The 14,523-nt window shown below is 36.8% G+C and overlaps 2 non-coding genes across 2 annotated transcripts; both read left to right on the top strand.

Annotated features, from left to right (window-relative positions):
- The first annotated feature begins 2,015 nt into the window (after positions 1-2,015).
- Positions 2,016-2,087, top strand: TRNAA-UGC (transfer RNA alanine (anticodon UGC)). Its single transcript has one exon. It is a non-coding gene; the product is annotated as a tRNA-Ala (tRNA).
- A 274-nt stretch (positions 2,088-2,361) lies between these two features.
- TRNAC-GCA (transfer RNA cysteine (anticodon GCA)) lies at positions 2,362-2,433 on the top strand. Its single transcript has one exon. It is a non-coding gene; the product is annotated as a tRNA-Cys (tRNA).
- The last annotated feature ends 12,090 nt before the right edge of the window (positions 2,434-14,523 follow it).

The following is a 14,523-nucleotide window of genomic DNA, read 5'->3' as shown; positions in this document are numbered from 1 at the left end:
ACCCCAGTTTGGAAAACGCTGATCTAGACCGTCAAGTTCGTGAAGTCTGCCCAACGTCACAAAATTATTATTATTATTAGTAGTATTATTAGCTATATGGTGCAAGGAAGCCTGAGGCTTATGCTGCACCAGCCAAAAAAAAAAAAAAAAAAAAAAAAATTCTGAATTACCCAGAGAGAGAAAAAACAAGAGTCAGAAATAGAAAGGAATCACCAAGAAAGAGAAGAATGATGATATCCAGCTCAGAACCCTGGGTGTGCTAAGCCTATACTCACCAGATATGAGCCCCGCGGGTTAAAATAATAAAAATCAGGTAGCACGCGGGATTGAACCAGGGACCCCCCAATCCGCAGTCGAATGATCCACCACTGAACTATACTCCCTTACACATTTACCCTAAATAGATTATTTATTAATGATTTCTTTGATAGTTTTCTCAATGCCATTCTACAGATGTAATTATTTTAAAATTTAAAATATGCTTTAAAAAGTGCCAATCGAAATGGAGAAAATTTTTTGATTACCGATAGAATTCTTTTGATAGAGAGTGGTTTCATGGCGTATTCTTCAGAGATCCCCCTCCCCGGAATGGAGTGTTTTCAGTGGAGTTTATTGATAATAGTATTGTGTTCTGCTAAATGATTTCTTTTTGTACGTTGCGTGGTGGGGGAGGTGTAGCTCCCTAATAGAGTATGCGCTTTGTATATGAAAGATCCCGAGTTCGATCCCCTTCAGCTCCATTTAATCGACCTACGTTTTTCTCGGCACTGTATTTTAATGATATAAAATATATATGTAAATAGTCCTTTATGAGTTTTTTTACTGAAAAGAAAAAGACAAAAAAAAAAACACAAGAAACCGACATCGAAAGCAAAAACTGATTTCCAACTGAACACTCTACCATTCATGTTTGCTTTCCACTGGTGGAGAGAGAGACTACAGTGAGAATTCGATGTGGAAAGATCAGGGTTGTATCAAACTGTCTGTCCACCCTCTCTATATCACGAATTAGACTAGACTTCTATATTATTTTTACTTATGATTCATTACACAAGCAGGCAAAAGAAGAGTGTAGCGCAGTGATCTCTTTATATGTGAGGGTCTCATTATCTACTAAAGTGTTCTTTCAATTTATCTCTTTTTTCATACATTTAGAACTGACTCTCTATATATGTAATAACTTAATTCGGATAAATATTTAGGATATTTATCAAATATTATGGCTCCCCTTAGGGGAAACTTATCCTAATGATTATCCGAATTCAGCACTGTAGAAATAGCCGACCGGGCTAGCCGGGTGGGTAAAGTGCCTGCCTGGCAACCCAAAGGTCGCGGGTTCGAATCCCGCCTCGGGCTTGGATCAAAGTACTGCAAAAACCTTGGGAGGTGCATTATGGCCACAGAAGCCGATGCGCCAACAACTACCAAAAAAAAAAAAAAAAACTGTAGAAATATTAATTTTTAACATTTTTGTACACTCCTCAGGTCCTTTTGTGGCAACTCTGAAGGATGTAGCTCAGTGGAAGAGTGTTCGCTTTTCAAGTGTAAAGTGCCCGGGTCAATCCTCCGGTTGTTGAATAATACTTTTTTAAACAGTCATGAATGTGAATTGAAACCAAATAATTGTGGACTCAAATCCAAGAGACAGAGAATACTTGAAAGACAAGGTTGATCAAGTACTTTAATGCCAGCAGATAAATTTAAATAAAATCACGTGAAATCTGTTGTGACTACTTTCAAGAATATGATTGTAAATTGAGTCACCTTTCCTGATCCATTCCTTCAATTTCCAGATTAACCAATTTATTCTAACGTGGTATACGGAGAATTTTCGCTATGCTCTTTACTGATGGAGGTGGAAGAGACAGAAGTGACTCAAAATTAGGTTAGTCGAATCCATGCCACTTAGAAACAAATTGATTTCAAATTGAAAACCCTACCACTAATGTATACTTCTATTTCGTCGAAACACTATTCTAAGAATTCATTAAGCAACAGTAACGTGATTAACGAAAGGGGGTGTAGCTCAGTGGTAGAGCGTTCGCTTTGCATGTGAAAGGCCCCGGGTTCGATCCCCGGCACCTCCACGTTTTTTTTTTCTCCCTTCTGAATTTTGAAATCCTGTGCGTACATTTCTTACATTTGAATCGAGGCAAAACTACCTATTCAGAAAAGAAAAGTCCGAGTAGAATTATTATTGCATATGATTATTGAAGAACCTGGAGTATAAACAGAAAATTTATTTTCTGTTTATACTTCTATTCTATACTCTATATAGGAGTATAGACTTCTATTCTATATAGAAATCTATATAGAAGAGGACTCCTATATAGAGTCTAGCAAAGTTAGACGTGCTAACAAGGGAGCATAGCTCAGTGGCAGAGCATTCGACTGCAGATCGAGAGGTCCCTGGTTCAATTCCGGGTGTTCCCTAAGCCATTTTATTTAGTACAATTGGCATTGCACACTCAAATATTTCAATTACAGTACATCGAAGTCGACATTTTACGTATTTGTAATTACGAGGGCTGTTCAATAATGAATGATCCTTATTGAACAGCATCTACATTCACACATGAGGAATTATTAAGATTTGAAAATGGCAGAAGTTTTGAAAATGGAGTGACTGGTTAAAGATGCATTGCAAGATCATCTAGACTAGACTGCAGCAATAATTCAGACACAGCATGGGTTTGTTAAGGGAAAGCCTTGTCTAACAAATCTGATAGGATATTATGATGTGGTTACAAAGGAACTGGATGCAAAAAATAATTTTGATATCATATATTTGGACTTCAGGAAAGCTTTTGACACTGTTGCACATGGAAGACTATTGTACAAATTGGAGCAGAATGGTATTAAGGGTTAAGTTGCTACAATGGATAAAAGGATGGTTGAGTGGGAGAAGACAGAAGGTGATTACAATGGGTGCTGCTCTTCGTGGACTAATGTTATTAGTGGAGTCCCACAGGGTTCTGCGTTGGGTCCTCTGTTGTTTTGTATATTTAGAATGATAAATTAATGAGAAACCTTGCAGATCGCTTGGAATAATGTTAGTCAAAACGCTATTATAAAATTAATCGGCAGAAGGCCACGTCTGCGCAAGGCAGTGATAAAATTTGGGGGAGGACATTTTGCTGAAAAACCAGTATATATGTAGTTAATTTCAAAAAAAAAAAAAAATTAACGAAAGCTGTTGTCATACGCTGTGATTCCAAACTTTTAGGCGGGAGTATATATTGTATGCATTTGTTAGCGATATTCATCCAGAAAATAAATATACACTAAAAGATATTTAAGTGAACCTGCATTTTAAGGAATAACTGTTTAAATACGACATGGTGGGCGATTTGTGTTACAAAGAAATTCATTGCTTCCAGTGACTTGAGAGTTAACAACGATTTATCAAAAAGTCTAGGAAGCTCGATTTGTGTTATATAGATACCCAACCATTGCACATTACAAAATATTATTGAGAAACACAGTTGATGCTACCAACATTGAACTGCATGATAAAAATTTTCATAAAAACTTTTTAAGCTCCAAGACGACATCTCTAATCAAAATTCTATTCAGCTCTACCGAAATTAGGACACTTGTCGGTTTCTTACAGTGAGATTTGGGGCACGTCAGACCGCGGCATACAGAATCATCTTTATAGTTCAAATAAGGTAGGACCTGGAAGAAAGTACAGTAATAAAGTAACTGGCTATCACGGAGCTATGAACAGGTGTTTATATATCCTTTCAGGATACGCTTTTCAATGAAGGTAACCTCAAAACTGCCCTACTAATAAAGCTGCCACGCGTAATATAAAATTACCGTTTAATACTCTGGAGTTTTCTTAATTCAATCAGTTTTCTTTAAGCCTGACGAAGCAGAGTATTCAATGCCTAAGTACAGTAGTACAGGCGAGTTGACCATGGTTAGAATCTAAGTGACGCGAAATATGGTAATTGATAATATTCTTGTCAAATAAATAGTGAACTCTTCGGACACATAACGATCAGGATGGAGTATAAGCAAAGTTATTTTATATTATTTTTTTTATGTGGTTTTATGTGCCACCCCAATGAAATACAAAATTTCTAATCAATGAATAAATATTTTTTAATTGATGATTCATCAGTCATTTTCAATCCACTGCAGGATGAAGGCCTCTCCAGCAACTTTCCAGTTCCTTCTGTTTTGTGCAATGGCCATCCATTTACTGCCCACGAACCCTTGAATTTCATTTGTCCATCTCCGTTGTTGTCTTTTCGGTTTTATTTTAGCTCCTCTTGGATACCATTCTGTTATTTTCTTAGTCCATCTGTCATCATATCTTCGAGCTATGTATCCTGCCCAAGTCCATTTCAGTTCTTTAGTTTTGATAAGAATGTCCTTTATTTGTGTTTGCTGCTTAATCCATGTGTTTCTCTTCTTATCCAACAGTCTGATTCCTAATATAATTTGTTCCATTCTTCGCTGTGTAGTTCTCAGCTTCTCTTCCATTCTTTTGGTGAGTGCCCAAGTTTCACTTCCATAAGTAATGGTGGGGCGTATACATTAGTTCATTATTTTACGTTTCAGACAAATTGGGATATTGCTCGTCAGTATGTAACTATATTTCCTGTATGCTATCCATCCGAGATTTATTCTTCTCTTGATTTCCGGCCATTTATCATTATTACAGCTAATGACTTGTCCAGGATAAGTATATGAATCCACATTTTCAATTTCTGCTCCTTCAATGATTATCCCTTTCTGTGGCATATTTATTCATCATCACCTTTGTTTTAACCATATTCACTTTTTGTCCGAAATCCTTACTAACTCTGCATAACATTAAGATTTTCCTCTAATTCTTCGGGATCATGGCTTATGATCACAATGTCATCTGTAAATCGTAAACGGTTTAGGTACTCTCCATTCACATTGACTCCTTTCTGCCCTTAAGGAAGCTTTCAGAAGATTATGAGTCCAATCTTCTGAAAGCTTCTTTAAGGGCAGCAGTAAACAACTTTGGAGATACTGTGTCTCCTTGTCGACCTGCTTTCTCAATTTTAAATTTGCTAGTGTGTTTGTCTAATCTAATAAAGGAGGTAGCGTCCTCATATATTTTCTTCAAAATCAGTATGGGATGTCTATACCTTGTCTTTCCAGGGCCCGAAACATTGCCTTTTGCTATATGGAATCAAATGCCTTTTCATAATCCATAAATGCCAGGCATAATGGCATTTTATATTCATTTGCTTTCTAATTCATGATTACATAGTTTTAAAAATTGCTGGAGACGTGACATGAGAAGATTTGTAGTTAGAACATTTCTAACTAGCCGTTTTCATTATACATTTCCAGCCGTATTCTGCTACTGTCCAAATAGGACCAGCATAGTGTTATAAAGTTTTTGGGTACGTAGGGCCGTCAGCTAGTGGATACATTACAAGATGCATTGTATATAGTCATGCCTTTACGAAATAGTCATAATAAATTAGTGTAGGCTTAGCGAATATCGACAAAAAACTCAAATTATTATTTCAAAAGCAGTGGAGCTTGTAACATATCGATACTATGTACTTACCTTAGAAGTGTGCGTCAAAGTTGTACGGGCTGAAAAACCACGAGTGACTAACTCCCTCCGCGTGAGAGTGGCTAACAACATTCTCGACTGAAAAGGATTATAAATTTAATCCCGTTTTCGACGGGAATCGAATCCATATCTCCAAATGAGCTGTCGACAGAACTTTAGAACATAGTTTCATGCGGACACACCTTGGCCTGGCCAGTTGCGAGTGATGGCTATTTGCTTAATATAAATTGTGAGCATCTAAGGCCATTAGGCATTGGATGCCTCAACGCTAAATGGCATTTAGCCTATTTTCGGGATGAAAAACCACGCAGTCCTCCTCAAGACCAGTGAACGAAACTGTACAAGCCATTTTCCACACAGTGTGGAAGAATAAGTATAAATGTGGTTATAGTTACTGTGCTAGCAACGAGAGCGGGCTCACGTGGCTAGCACAGTTTCTGTATGAAAAAAAAAAAAAAAAAATTGTTTGCCTTTAAGCCATATATCTAATTCCAGAGAAAATACTGGTACAAACATTTTAAGTAGGAAAAAAAAATTTCAGACGATTTTTAAAAATTTTCGTTTAGAACCGGTTCACCTCTCCTCCTACACTATCCTAAAAGGCTGGGTTCGAATCCTGTCAGTGGTATGAGAAATATTTACTTTATTCGCAACGGGGCTGAGTTAATCGGTCTTCAGGCAATGGGGTTATATTTTTTTCTTCCGGAAACTCCAGTTTTTCGTAAAATAACCAGCAAACCGACGGAATGATAGAAGCAATTAGAGACACAGCTGCCTCATATCCTTAGTTGCTTTGTTGCGCATACACACACACACACACTTGACGTAATTTGTAGTCAGTCTGCCTCGACTTAGCAAAAAGAAAGCATTGAGTACTCCTAGTGAAAGCATCCACACAATTATCTGTGAATTGCTGGTAAACTGAATTGGTTATTATTTTTCTTAATAGGTGTTTTATTTTAATTTATTGTGACATTCATAGCACAAGACTGGTTATAATTTTTTTCGATATGTAATTATAATCACATTTCTCATATATTTAAATATCTATGTTATCTGTCTTTAAAATATTATATTCAGTTATGAATCCAGTGGCTTTGTTATTAAGAATTTTTTGGAGTATAAGAAAAAAAGGTCCTTATGTTGCCAATGAATATCCAAGGGTAGTAAGCTCGAAAACTGATAAAGGAGTTTAATTATATGCATAATTAGGCTTTTGCCCAAAGCAGTGGCGCTAGCCTTGGTAACCTGTGGTGGCAACAGCATGAGGCTAGCTGACGGGTTAGCCATGAAATAGCCAACCTTCCGTATTTATGAACTTAGGTCTTTGCTAAAAACAGCAGCATAATCATTAAGAGGTACTTGTACCAGGAAAAAGTCTCTTTTATTAGAAATGGTCTCGTATTTTACAGTGAGGACCAACCTCGTGTAAAGGCAGTGGGAGTTGCTATATGCGGTTAAAATCCACTTTCCGGACACACCGCTTTAATATGCAGCATATTATATTAGTTGTATAATTATCCTATCCAAGCTATGTGAATCCTTTTTCCTGCTCTCTTACTAGAATTATTTTTTATTTATTATTTTTTTTAAGCTCTGTAAATCGGACATATCGAGAAATTTCTTATGGAGAAAGTCTGGATGTATTAAATAATCAAATGTTATATATTAAAATTAAATATGTAAACGGAATTACATGGAAAATAATTTCAGTTCCGACTCATCTCAAATTCGATCGGATTCAGTTCTGAACTCTGGGATGGTACGGCAAGTTGTTAGACTTTCATTTCCTCGGACAAGGTTTTCGCAATTATTCTCTATGGGATGTAGCTTTATCGTGCAGGAACATAGAGAGTCCATTTCCACAGAATTTCCAGAGTGTCCACCACGGAATTGTCCAAGATGTTGGACTTGCCATTGATAGTTTTTGGCATTGAAACCAGCTGTCCGAATTCGAACCATGAGAAGGAGCCCCACAGGATGACCGTGCTCCTCCGAATTTCATTGTGGGTGCAGTATACTGATGTAAATAATGCATATTCCTAAGGCATACTCGTCATACACATTCGACCGTCTGGTCTCAATACGTAACGCGACTCGTCGTTTCATTTTCACTGTTCCATGGTCCAAGAATGATGCACACATAATACAAAGGACGTCTAGCATTCATTGGTATGATGTGGATTTGTAAGCAGCAGATCTACCATGTAAGATCTGCTGCTTACAACTTATCTTCGTGGACTAATGTTATTAGTGGAGTCCTCCAGGGTTCGGTGTTGTGCCCACTGTTGTTTCGTATATTTATCAATAATATTGATGAAGCTATATCAGGCTTAATGTCCAAGTATGCAGATAATACAAAGGTTGGCAGGATTGTTAATGACCGTAATTGCAGTGTGCTACTGCAACAGGATCTAGAAAAGTTGGTGCAGATGGGTTGAGAAGTGGCAGCTGAAGTTTAACATTAACATATGCAAAGTACTGCATATGGGCGGAAGTAACCCTGAGAACCCTGTACATATGCACTATACAGTTGAGAACCGTACCGTGTGGTAGGACACTTAAGGTGGAAGAAAATGAAAACGACCTGGAAGTAATTGTGCAGTCAGATATGAAGTTTTCTGAGCAGTATAGACAGGCTGCCAGGTCATGGGGTATTGTCAATGATATACAGGAATTTTGATAATAGGGAAAAGGAGATTATTTTCCCTTTGTATAAGGCAATGGTCTGGCCACACCTTGAGTACTGCGTACAGTCTGGAGGCCTCATTTTAGTAAGGATGTAGAGTTGCTTGAGCGAGTACAGAGAAGGCCAACAAGATTGGTGAGGGGAACGAAAGGGTCCTCTTACCGAGAAAGGTTAAAGTTTTGCAAATTGCAGCGTCTAGACACTAGGCACCTGTGAGGTGATCTGATTGAGACGTATAAGGCCTTGAATGGGTTGAGCACGCTGAATTCTAATAGGATTCTTCCTCTTGCTCAGATTTCGAACCTGAGGGGATATAAATTCAAATTGAGGAAAGACAGTTGTAGAATAGATGTGCGGAAATTTGCGTTTAGCCAGCGGGGTAGTTGATTGCTGTAGCAAACTTCCATTTGTCGTTGTGGAAGTTGACAGCTTAAATAAATTCAAGGAGTAATTTTTTTGGGGTGATGCTACATATGCTTGCTTTCTTTCATCACACGCCTCTACTACTACTAAAACTGCAGCCATTATCAATCCACTGCAGGACGGAAGCCTCCTCAACAATTCTTGCTGAGGTAAATGGACCATAATCTGCCACGCTGGTCCAGTGCAGGTTGGCAGATCGACCGTATTTGGCAGTCGGGGCTTGAACCCCGGTCTAGCTCAAAGAGCGTGTACCACTGCACTTCCGCTCCTGACCACTCGGCTACGGAGGCTCCCTTACACTACTATTTTCCAAATTCGTTGCTCATTTTGCTTTCAGTGCTTCAGGAATCGGCTATTCCTATCAGCCATTTTTTTTTTTTTTTTTCTAACCTGACCGTTTATGCACACCTGTTAGCCTCTTCCGTCTTTTTACTATCTCGACAACGGTTCACTTTGGTTATTCAAACTGCGGCTGCCATACGGAGTGACAAATTGTCGATATGGCATCCGACTAAATTGGGAAGTTCCATACCGCAATTCATTCTTCTTGTTTATGATGTCGCTGCTATTGCCTGAATACTTTTAAACGTATTCTTGCTTTCTTTCGCGTCGTTCACTGCACTTGCAAGAATGTCCATATACTTTTGGTAGGGCCATGTAGTTATCGTAGCAGAAGTATCTATGAGGTACAGAATTTAGCAGTGGGAAAAAATGGATGGTTCTTTCATTACACAAGTTAGACCACGAGTATTGTATACAGGGGTGGAAACTATATTTCAGGAAACTCACAGGACCATACAAAAGTGGAAAAGGGTGTGTATGATGCGATGCACTTGGGCCCAATGCCCTACTTAGACATAAGCCATACCTTGGGACTCGCTATCTTGGGGTTTGCAGTTTCGTTCTGTGATGGGAAAAAAATCAGTAATTGCATATTTTGCGACCTCTTCACGTACTTTGGCTTGGGCCCAAATATAAATCTGGCTCTTCCAAGTCATAGTACAGAATTTTCCCTAAATGTTGATATATATTTTGGGGAACTTCTATATAATTAATAATTTTTTTAATTACTATTTCCCTACAATGTTGCATTATAAATGCTGTTGTGTCGCCAGGGTTTTTAATATGGTATCCTTAAGATTAAATTAGTGATTACTCATGTCTGGAATGAAATGGGGGTTGTTGTTCTTGTTGTAATAGGATTTTAAGAGCATCAGTAACTAAGACCATATTGCCCCGTGTATATTGTGTGTAAATTGCGTGTGTTCTGTGGTGGAATTTCTGTTTATCTGGACGAAAAACCCAAGTTTCCAAAAGAATAAACAATGCCACCCTCGCCTGAGACCGACTAACTCAGCCACGTTGTGAAAAACGTTCATACAAATTCCTCCCGCCATCGATTGACTCGAACGCGGGTCTTTTCCACCCGATGTGAGGAGGACGTCGATCCTACAAACTGTGCTATCCACGAGGGTGACAGTGGATGTGCGGGCTAACCTATCAAACAAAAATCATAATTAAGCTTTTATGTGACATTTTCTCTTATAAAGTGGCTCCATCTTTTGATGGAAGAGAAAACTAACAAACTAACCATGGTTCAAGGATACACTATAGTACTGTAAAATTTATTTCTCACATATGAATTACACTAAATTTAGATTGTCAGTAAAAAATGGCGCTTTTAAAGTCTTCGAAGAAATTCACACTGGTTGTTCAGCTATGTTACATTTTCGAACTAGCTATTGCACTACTTGAAAGGTGCAGGCAGAAATATCCCACAGCGAATGAACAATACCATCACCTATGATATTTAAGTTTCTAAAAGCAGTTTCGAAGATAAAAGTGATCTCTATATCCACATCCTCATGAGGATTCAGTCAGAGAGAAATACATCGAGAATGGTGATGCGGTTGCATGGTTTTACATGTCTAAGCCGCTCCCTAGATAAAGATGATCGACAGCGATCAAACAAACTTTTTAAACTAATGCTTTAAATGAAACAAGGCTGTATTGTAATGACAAATCGTATGCATATGCGCTGATGGTGTTCTTACGAAAGAGGCACACTCTTTGTTTATGCATTCTATTGCTACGAATGTAGATGGAAGATGGATTAATAGATGGAGGTAATGGAAGTACTGGTAAAATCAACAAATGTAGACATAATAGAAATATAAGAAACACTGTGGCATTTTGGTTTAAAGGATGCAGAATTTGAATAAGATATACATTCGAAAATGCTATCAACTGCTGTTGTTTCTGCTTAAAAGTTAAGTAATTTTGAAAGCTCTCCGTTATTGAATAAACTTGTATAACCTGAGTTCTGGAAACCTGTTGTTTTCATACAGAGATTCATATAAGTGACCATAACACATATTATACATAAAACATGCATAAATACTCAAAAAACATACATAAAACATTTCGGCCCGTAGCCTAACTGTGAATTCACATAGCAAATATAATATTTTGTTAAATTTAAGCGAATAACTTTCGTCTTAGTATGGAAAAAAATAATTTATATTTTGATTAAAAGAAAATAGAATGTTAATTAAACAAGCTTCAAAAATAATTTACGCCATATCTTTTCTCATTTACTTTTAAGTACCAGACTTATTTTAATATTACATTTTAGGAAATATCGAATTTTATGGACTTACTCTTAAGGGACGCTGTTTATCACCAAATTGGTGACATCAAGGGCGGGTCCGAAGGTAGGAAGATAATTGCAGTAATTTGGAGTAAGATTATTCCAAGAGCCATAGGCGCAAGGGAAGGGACTAAAAGGTAGAAAGCCACCGAAGAGTGTTTTGTTTTATTTTATATAGTCGGCATGTGATGTGTTTTGTAAAAGCTACCAATGTGCAACCTATGGGCCCCTCGTCAAAATAAAAATTCTGAGTGTGCCACTGCCAAAACTTTTGCATGTTTTTCGCAAATTCTGCATTTGCTGTAAACAAAATACTTTTCGCTCTCGTGGGGAGAGTCTCCTTAAGCACTCTCAGGAATATATAAGGAAATTTTGGAGGACTCCACCACAAGTGGGGCGTGGTTGCAATTTCGCTCCTTTCATTTTAAATGCCCTGCTCACGTGTAACACAGCAATTACATTCGCTGGATGAAAAGCGTAATTTTCCAGGTTTTCCTACCTGGGAAATTGTGTTTCCTTCCAGCAAAATAGGCACTTCAGCTATGAAATTCACGCAGCTAGACATACCTCAGTGTCAGTTTGATTTTATGAAAAAAAAAAAAAAATATATATATATATATAAAATATATTATAATAAAATTCGTGTGACGTTACCCTGTTCTTCCAGTATATGAAGGCTGAATCTACACTAGAGCGATTCCTCTATATTTACTACCCTGTGATGCTGATTCCTGTGTCTTTATTTTATTATTATTATTTTTTTTTAATCTTTTTTCTTCTCACTGTGAATTTTTTTTGCCCATTCCCTTGACGGATTCGGATACCAGGTGCATGCGGTGGTTGTTATGTCCGGTTATCATCACTGGTCAGATAATTCTCTGACTATCCTAAGGTGTTCAGGATTGCGGCTTTCTGGAGCTCCTTGTAGATCTTCGCTGGGAGGCCTATTGCTGCCAAGTTCTTATGGCGCCATGCTGATGGTTGACACGGTGATTGAGATAGTTGTTACTTGTTCCATATGCCACATCTCTTTGACTTCCTGTCTAAGGTCCATGTACTTCTCGATCTTTTCCTCGTACGTTTTCTGGATGTTGCTGTGGTGGGATTATTATTATTATTATTATTTATTTAAATTTTTCTAATTTTTTTTTTTTTTTTTTTTGCAGTTAGGCCTGGCTTCCTTGGATTATTTTACCTTTATTAATATTAATAAAACTAAATTAGAATGTTTTTTATTATTTTATTAATTAATTTTATTTTATATTATGCGACTCACGAACCAAGCTCAATAAACAAGCATCGTTTATTATTCCTAGAATTATTTTTCAGTAGGCAGCATTTTTTAACATCAAATATTTTTTTATTTTATTGAAAATAGATATGCAATTTGAAATAAAAAAAAAAAAAAATGCGCCACACTTCTGTGAAATTAATAAACAATGTTCACGTGAACATCAGACAGTGGAACACAAACTGTTCGAGAATGAATAAAAATCGTTATGTTTAAGACAAAGTAGAAAAATGTCCCAGCCAACTAAAATAAGCCCAGAGAAAGGGCATGAAATCCCAGAAGATAAGGGTACGTATATTTTTGGACCTTCGGATAACCTAAATTTTGAAATGACAACCTTTCCAAATATTATGGGACTGAGTGTTAGCCCTAAATCACAAAACCCAACAGAAGTGGACATAAATTTACGTGGTAATACAACAGAAATTGAAGTAAATGCTCCTGGAGAGAATGAAAATGCAACGGAATTAGATGTAAATGTTAGTAAGCTCCAAGGAAGTGAAAGAGAATTTGATGTAAATGTTAGTAAGCACCGAGGAAAAGAAGGAGAAATTGATGTAAATGTTAGTAAGCACCGAGGAAAAGAAGGAGAAATTGATGTAAATGTTATTAAGCACCGAGGAAAAGAAGGAGAAATTGATGTAAATGTTAGTAAACACCGAGGAAATGAAGGAGAAATTGATGTAAATGTTAGTAAACAATCAGGAAAGAAAGGAGAAGAGGTGGAATTAAATGTTATTAATAGAGTGGAAAAGGCCTCGCCTGGACATTACCGAAAATATTCAGATCCCTGTGATGATCCCACTTTCGTTTTAAATGCTACTTCTGATAGCGGGAAAGGAATGAATCCAGTAACAGTATCAACAGGGGGTATGGAGTTAAATATTGATAAAAAAAATTGCCCACGTGAACGTTGTGAAAAGTGTCAAAATTGTAATAAATCTAAGCATGCTTGTGATATTACGAATGTATCATTAGGCAATCCAGAAGACGCTACAACAGTAAACATTTCAACCGAAAAATGCTAAGAAGTAAGAAATTGAAAAAGGAAAAAAGTATGAATTTAAAAAGATAAAACAAAATATATATGTATATAAATTAGATGTTGTAGAAAACTGTTATGAAAAATTCAAAAGTGAAGCAAATTTAAATGAATTTTGTTAGATTGTAAAATGCCAATATTTTTTTTTCTTTTTTATCTTGTACATTCCGATTTAATACATAAACCACAGAAATTTTATCCTGCTAAAATGCAATTTGAAAAGAATTTTCCATATTAAAATAAATTAACTCTAAAATTTCTCTCGTCTCTTCAAATTATCTATATACAGTACAAAATCAAGTGGAAAAGTCGGTTAGGCTTCAGTACAAGGCTCTTACCCATGAATCTTTGCGACAATGAGTTATGTTGGTTTAGTTCCGCCCGCTGCATTGCAGTGATTGACTGCTTATCACCACAATTTTTCATTGAAGTGAATGCCGTTTTGCAAGCAGGTACAGCTGACAGGAATACAATGCACAGGCCTGGAAACCTAACATTTCCAGGCTTGTGCATCGTAGTAGACACTTTTTCTCCCTCTTGCCGCTGAATTATTCAAGCGAAAGAAATATAGTTTCTTTTTTTTTTAATAGATTTTAATTTTGAACTAGTTAAAAAAGGTTATGCCACCAATTCGGGACGGATTCATGCGTAAAACCGTTTTCGTAATTTATAGTATACAAGATTATGGACACCATTTTTCGCTTGAATCCTTCCCAAATTGATTGAGTAAACTAACATAACCTTCTTTAAATAGTTCAAAATGGCAGTGTAATCTAAAAACAAAAACTACAGTTCTATAATCTTTAATAATGAATTAACCTCTTAATAAATAACCTATAAAACTGATTCCAATATA

Source organism: Mastigoproctus giganteus, chromosome 5 (genome assembly GCF_048544385.1).
Source record: "Mastigoproctus giganteus isolate SK-2022 chromosome 5, ASM4854438v1, whole genome shotgun sequence".
In the NCBI taxonomy this organism is placed as follows: domain Eukaryota; kingdom Metazoa; phylum Arthropoda; class Arachnida; order Uropygi; family Thelyphonidae; genus Mastigoproctus; species Mastigoproctus giganteus.
Note: the sequence above shows the minus strand (reverse complement) of the source record. Positions and strands in the feature narration are given on the sequence as shown.